This window comes from Siphateles boraxobius, unplaced genomic scaffold (genome assembly GCF_051911475.1).
Source record: "Siphateles boraxobius isolate OS27281-9 unplaced genomic scaffold, OSU_SipBor_1 12, whole genome shotgun sequence".
Classification (NCBI taxonomy): Eukaryota; Metazoa; Chordata; class Actinopteri; order Cypriniformes; family Leuciscidae; genus Siphateles; species Siphateles boraxobius.
The window spans coordinates 25,935,548-25,943,800 of record NW_027508722.1 but is presented as its reverse complement, the minus strand read 5'-3'; positions in this window follow the sequence as shown (position 1 = coordinate 25,943,800).

Sequence of the window (8,253 nt, the reverse complement as noted above, 5' to 3'; positions counted from 1 at the left end):
GACATTCAGTGTCTTTTGTAAAAATGTTTTTCCACGAGTAATCCAGCTTGTTAAGTGCTTATGGGTTTCCTCAGTCTGCGCCATTTCTTTTTTTCTCTTCTATGGCTTTTCTATGTCTTGTACTCTTGCCTTTCTAGAGCTAAATCCTCTTCAGGATCAAATCACCTAAATCCTCTTCAGCTAAATCAAATAAACCTGATTTTTATTGTGACTTTTAAACTCATTGCCCATCTGCGATGCCTAAACAGCAAATATATATATTAATTATTTATTTCCCTTAAAATTGCTTTATTGACAAACACGTTATTTGTAACTGACAAGGATGGAAACATCTAATAATCTGTAAAGAAAAGATGCACGAAAATGATCTGTGTAGACTTTAACCCTTAATGTTTGAGTAAACAGGTTAAAAATGCAGCAAGGTTCATGGGAAAAGTAGTGTTGTGGCAAAAATTCTGTTAAACATCATCACTGCGTAAGAGACACTCAGAGTCAAATTAATAAAATGATAAGTATTTATTCTTGCAAGAATAGGTCCAGTCTAGTACACAGAAGTTACGCTGTGCAAGAGAGTGACACACAACAGGAAGATATGAGACAGCCTTTATATTGTTTTCAAGGTTCCTCCTCACCCGCTGTACCTTTCACCCACTCAGATAAGGTCCTTACTGCTGTTCAGTTTCTACTTAAAGACACAAACTGGTACTGAAATAAACTGGCCAAATCTGACCGTCCCTAAGGTCAGAGGTCCTGTCCCATATGTTCCTGAAAAGTCACGCACAAGCACGTACACACATATACTTTTATACATTGAATAGGTTCTTTCTCTTATGATACCTGTTTGGGATCAATGACTATTAAAATTTCCACAACAATTCCCCCCTTTTTATCATTCAGATTACCCAATCATAATAATTAAAATAATAGAACAAATTTTAAGTCATTTCATCACACTTATACTCTTCATCTCTGGTTTTCACATAACTGACCACTCTCTTAAACATTTGTGAAATAACATTTGGAAAAGTAAAAAGCTTAGGCTGTTTTTGTGGGGATAGTCCCTTAAGTATTAGCAAGCAAGTAAAGACTTTATCTGCAGCCGGTCTGAATGAATAAGCACTGTTATTGCACTCCCGACCTAGGTCGGACCCTCAGTCACCTAAGTATAAACAAGAAATAGTGTATAGTTTAAGTAGGAAACACATCAATTTAACACCCTGGTTATCATTACACATCTTGAAACCCACATGGCATTTCAACAGGCTAAGAAATACGAAGAAATAAAAGTAGAATAAAATCCCTCATTTCGACCCCTCTCCTTGTACGTCATCACATAGCGGATAACCACAGCTTTTAACCTTCTGTTCATATCAAAAACATTCATAGAAAGAAAGAAAAAGAAAAGGAAACCATACAATTTAACACATGTCACAGTAGCTCCCACTACTTGCATCATCATATTTTGTTCATCCAATTGAACAGACTCCCAGCTTTAACCAGTCTCTGTACTGAGCTGGAGACACATTATAATGCATGGTAAACATAACAATATTGATAATCCTATCGCTGAAATTGGTAGTACAGTACCCCCAACCCCCCAAAGATTAACCAATCTTATCCATTTACCATCAGTCCACGCCCATTTCCATACATCGCCTCCATTTTCCTAACCATATTTTCTTAACTTTTAACTCGATTCAGCCAATGGTTTTACTTAGTAAGCTCTATTTAACACCATATTTAATAAAATCTATCCAGAAAAGGTTTTATATTTTTTATCCATTCTTTTAACCAATGTAGTTGTTCAAAATGAACTCTAATATTTCAAATACGGACCATCTTTTAGCTTATTACCATACATATTCTCCCATGATCGGCCTTTCTTACCCTTAATGGACAGCCTAATCATCAAGTTTCTTCAATAATAATCCCTATAATTTACCTGAAATATTTTCTAATGAATCCTTAACCAATCAAATCATTTGATCTAAGCCCTATTTTGATTCAATCAAATAAACTCATCAAAATCAACACAAAAACACATTCTTTTGCTAAACTCAAACCATTAGTTGGTGCATCTTCCTCCAGGTGTGTTGGTCATCTCGTTTGCCCCATGGACATTCCGTCTTCACCAGGGTGACACTTTGCGTGCCGTAGCAATGGTCTTCCATCGCTGGTGAGGGAGGCTGTTACTAGCACGAGCCTTTGACCCCTCACGTTGTCCTCCTATTTGATTGTTGAGGCCTGTCGGTGTAGTCTAAGGTGAGAGGCTTCGACCCAGGTGTCCCACTCTCCAACCATTTTCTGATCATTATAAGGTTTTCCCTTAAATCACGACCACACCCCCACTGGAGTGAACCATTTCCTGCCTGCTTTCACCTGTGAATGGAGACCTTAAGTATTTTGTTAGTGACCGCTTGTCTTGCCGCTCGTCCCCTTTGGTGTGACCTGTGGAATCAACAACCTGAAACATTATCTCCGGATAATTTCTTGCTCACTTAATAGCACTCGGGGTCCTTTTACCCTGAAAAACACTCAACCCACTTTGCTCATGTCCACAACACACTATTTATACATTTGGAACAGAATTAGTTCTGTTTTCTGCAATCCTTCCTGACATTCTGCAAAAGGAAAATCTTAAGTTATGCGCTGCGCAGGTGTGGCCTTGTTTCTTTCTGCCACAATAACAATCCAGGCCAGGATAGTTAGTCAAATTCATCCATAACCATTATTTTATTAGGCACATTCTGCCCTGCATCAAAGTCTGCATGCTCTGTAAAGAAAAACAAATGTCGAGGTTATTTTCAGATAGTAAAGTACACGTAGTTTCTTTTGTCTGCTGTGCTGCCACGGCCTTCGCTGCTGCATCTGCCCTGGCGTCTCCTGTTGAAACAGTCCTGCAATTTTGTTATCAGCGTGTGCGGCACACTTACAGACAGCAATTTTGTTAGGGAGAAGAATGGCTTCTTGCCAGGCTTTTACCCTATTAAGCCCCTTGTCCTCCCAACATATACCGTCCCTTAATAAACCAAATTTTGTCAATTGTTATCCAAATTGTTACCATCCCCCCTTTTGATGCATGAATCATCTCGTGCATCAATCTAACATAATGGTGTTTGGATAAAGTTTGCCATCAACACTAACCCAAACGTTGTCCCAAAGCCAAAATTCCTCCAGACATCTTTCTCTGCCTCTGAAACAAAAATATTACTTAAAGCCACAAACACATCTTCTTATCAGAGTATTTGGAGGGCAACGGCCCTCAGTCTTACAGTGTATCCTGCTTTTCAGGCCTGTTGTTTGGTCTCTTAATCCCGTCATCTACAAACTTTGTTTCTGAAAATTCTGTTTCAATTGTTTCTGTCAGGTCAGGTCGTGCTGTACAGACTTGGTCAATGTCAGTCAAACAACATTTTCCCCCTTTTGTTCACAATATTCATAAATGTGAAGGACTCTCTGGATAATTTGATATTGACTTAGCCAATATGTCACTTTGTTATTGCCTGCAAATCTATAACATTTTAGTTTATCTCAACCCATGATGGACAGAGCTCTACAACTTCACAAATCCAATTTACATAAATGCTTTTAATCCATAGATTGATTCATAATTACCAGTAGCAGACAGAGCTGGATAACTAATCCATTTAAAGCTCGTCCCATTTTCTGCATCATCTTGTCATTAGATTGACTCAAAACTATTAGCTTCCTTAAAACTTGTCATTTGCCTTAACCCATCTGTAATGATAAAACCCTCATTCCAGAGGTTAATGACACAATATACACACTATCCAGGCGGAGTACTAGTACCCCAAACTAACACATACAAGACATAGAGTGCAGTCACCATCACACACACTCATATTAGACACATATTTTAACTGTTCATCTTCAATGTTCGCTTTTCATTATATCATCTCTAAAAAGATTTAAATTTTAAGTAAGATTTTAAACTTCACATTTTACTGTAGTTTTTACCTAATTTTACATGGTCTCTTAACCAGTTACAAAGCATGTCTGTTCATTATTCATTTCATCTTAGCAAAGTCAGCTGGGTTGTTTTGGTTCATTATCACTATTTTGTTCTTTAGCAGGCCGATAACAGAAAGACAGACACAGTTACCATCCCTTCCTCCACTCAAGCAGTCTCTCTCACTATAAACAAATAATCTTTTTCAACAGCCTCCTAAGACTGTAATTTAGACAAATTGTAATATTAAATTTATTACATTAACCTTTTACCATTCACCTTTGTTATCCAGACTCTTATCAAATCTACAAAACCCTGTCTTCATCTTTAGCCACCACCATGCCTAAAGACCTTCAGGAGTTAAAACTATGTTATAGACATATTAGCTCAACATTAAATCTTCTATACATTTTACTTGCCCATATGGCAATCAACATCATGTCCCTCATATAATTAAGTTTTGTTACTGTCTCCGCAGCAAATAATGGCAATCACCTCATGGAATCCGCTGGCTTTTGAAAGTCCACTCCCGTTAATCATTTAACTTTAATTTTCTTCTCTTCAGGGTGTCGTCCCCTGGCATAGTTGCAGACACTTGTCACAAAGAAAAACAAGCCATACAATCAATGCGGTTTCTGGTGAGTGGTATAGAGGAACTCACATTTCTGGGTCAGACTGCCGTAACTTCTCACAGCCCATCTCACCTCTCAATGCTCTGCTGACCCCGGTGGCCTCCAGTAATCAGCGCTCAACTCTCATACCTTTCTCACAAATAACACCTGTTTCGTGACCCCCTGCGTTGGGCTGTCCCCTGGCCAGGAAGATCATCCCGTCATTGAGTAGCCACTCGTACACACGTACACACTGGTGACCGCTCATTCCCAATACAATCAGTTTCCTTCAACAGAACTCAGCTGTTTTCTGGAGCTTAGGAAAGGCACGTTCAAGAGTCACCAGAGCCATTCCGATTGCCTAATAGTGTTCACAGGGAGACAGGTTAATAACAACAGTATTTAATCACTTAAATCCATTAAGACTATACTCAGTGAATTTATAGTCTATACTTAGACTATACTCAGTGAATTTAGATCACAACCGTACATTCAGTGTACTTCATCTGTAGCCGGAGCCATCGGTCCTGAATGGTGGAGACTAAATGAGACAAAGTTGTTACTGGTCCTAAAATACGCTAATCAAAATGTCACCTCTATCGTTTAAGGTCTGTATTATTATTTTAAAAACTTCTTTAAAGTCATTCAGTTTTACTTAAATCCATTTACAAATACAAATTGCCCTCTGAACGGCAATGATTTCTTTTAACCTCTCCATGTCTATGATTTTCAACTGAAACACTGTGCTTTACTATCAATAACTTATTTTCACTTATGACACAGGCTCAGATAACAGCTTTTAGCTGACATTGAATGAGAGAGAGACTCTGAGGCATTCAGGACTGGTACACTGCATTTTCATAAAACTTTTAACATCAGACTTTATCTACCATCTTTTAACTCTAGCCCAGCTTAAGGCATCTTTGCCAGAAACTACAAACATTTTCAAATGAACATAGTTTTACAGTTGTCTTTTGCCCATACAGGGAATTTAGACATTACAAATTTTCACTCAGATTGAGTCTCTGTCGCCCTGGCACTTTCAGCCACAGCACACACCAGATTCAGATAAGCGAACTGTTTCAGCCAAATCACAAGCTTATCTTTTAAAAGCAAAGCATCAGCTTCTAGCTCTTTCATGGTCAACTTTTCAAGCTGTTTGTTTAATCAGATGCCTTTCAACACATTTTACATTTAGCAACTGTTAATTCAGTAGCCTACTACTTCTGCTTATTTGTTCTTACATAAAAATAATTATTCTAGTTCTCAATAACGTTTCACATTTCTCAATCTCCAATTAGGATTTACTTTTTTGACGAGGCAAGCACTCTCTGCTTGTGATACTTTTGCAGTTATTGTAAATCATCTGTGAGATTAGTCTCTCTATATACTCTAAAATCCTTTTTTAAATGTTTAATTACAACACAATCATCCTGTTAGTTACTTTGATATATTTTGCTACTCACATTTGTTGGAGTCATTATCTGTAATTTTACCTCAACCTTTATTCATCAATTCACTTATAAAAATTACTATTATAGATCTTTTCTTCAAAAGGATTCACTTTAAGAGTTCAATCCTTTGACCTTGTTTTTATCTCTTGTTCCTTCTCAGACGAAAATGTTAATATCATCATATTAAACACTGATCTACTTTCAAGCCCACATTAACACCAGAAATTTATATCACTTAATTACACTTTGTTTATTACACCTTCTCGGTGGGCATTTACAGTTACGTGTTAAATTGTCCTGCTGACCACAATCAAGACACTCTCTGTCATCTAGTGGGTCATGTGTCAGCCTCAACTACAGCATCAGACACCTGTCCTTTACTATAGTTTGATCACTGTGAGCTTGCAAACGGCTCCAACTTACTGCACACCCTTGAAGCAGTGTGTGTCCCATTCAGGAATGTAAACAGAGCCACTGATTAAGCAGTTCTCTGTATTCTTTTACAGTCCACCAGTGGCGGATTTAATCACAATAGCCAAATCATAATCTTCTTCATTATCATTGGCCGCACATTAATTTTAATAAGCTGCATCGAAATGCTCAAAATATTCTAAGTTGTTTTCACAAAGTTTTCGTTTAACTTTAGTCATACTTGTCCAGGGAAATTATCCCCGACCCATAATTTCATTTATAAAACAGACAATATCTTTTGCTTCAATTACTTAATATCAACAAATATCCAACATTATACATTATTGATTTCCAGAATTTTTGGTCAAAGTTGTCTTTACATTTTACTAATTTGGTATTATCATCAACAACCCTAATTACAGAACAAGTACATATCTAACATCCGGGAACCGGGCTGAATAATCAAACCCTGTTGCTGTACCCCCAGCATAGCTGGACCCTAGGTTCAAAACACAATGGTTATCAAACTAAAACTAAACCTAATTTCAATCATTATTTTACCATTAAAATATAGAATTTTTCCCCATTTTGCTTAATGAAACATTCCTTATCTTTATATCACATTAGTCCCGGTTAATCATACTCAATGCCTTATTTTTATTCTGAAACTCATTTTTCATACCATTTAAACAGTTAATTTGACTTCCATAAATTCTGTCAGACATTTTATTTTCATCACATATAGTTTTCTACTATATTCCTTCCATCGTTCCCTACATGCCAGTTCCTTCTGCATCCTCTGTTCTACATGCTAATTCTTTCTTTTCTCTACGTGCCAGTTCCTTCATTATCTAACCAGTACATGATTGTTTGCTAACAATCCCCACACACATATCTCACACACCAACCTTTTTGTTTTTCACTTCCCTCTTCCATCAAGTCTCTCACTTACAGTTCCCTCTATTTCACACAGACAGCCTTATTGCTGCTTGCTACTTCAATCCTTATCATGTAAATTTAAGTTCTCAGATATCTAATGTCATGCATCCATTTACTGGATGAAGAAGTAAAAACTTTATTTCTCCTGGCAGTTCGACTTTTTTATCTGCCTAATCACACATGTTGAATGCAGCCATAACAACCTTTTTGTTTCTCACTGCCCTGTTCAACTGATTCTAGCACTACTTTCAGTCTAGTTGTGCTCAGTGTTCCCTCCCTTGGGAAATAATGATATTTTCTCAGTTTTTTCAATATCTAAAACATAAATTTTCCCCCATAATTTTCTCATTTGATAGAAAAACCGGTGTATCAAATTTGCATGCTTACCTTGGGACTTCCCCATATTGGCTGCTTCTCTGTTCTCTGTGGATTTCTCTTCAATGCGCGTTTTCCTGATCTGTTAGGCGTCCCCAACAGACCCGATTTTTTCTTTTAACCCAAATCGGTTGGGTTGTACTATTAGTGCCCTGTTCTGGTTCCCCCTAATTAGCCTCAGTACCTAAAAACAATTTGCTCCGTGGCGGAACAATTCATTTTCAGGTTACCTATCTGTTTAAAATCTCTTGATCTGTTACAGACCTCAATTAATCTCAGAAAATTTCCTCTCGTATCTGTTTGAAACCTCTTGATCTATATATAGATCTCAATTAATCTCAGATTACGTACCACAGAAACAGCCCTCAGCTAATATGGTTCACTCACATTTCATACCCGAAACAAAATACTTTTCCCCAAAAGAAAATATTTTAGACGTCTCTTACCAGAGATATGTTGGCTGCCACGGGTTCGCTTTCTTTTGATTCCAGTG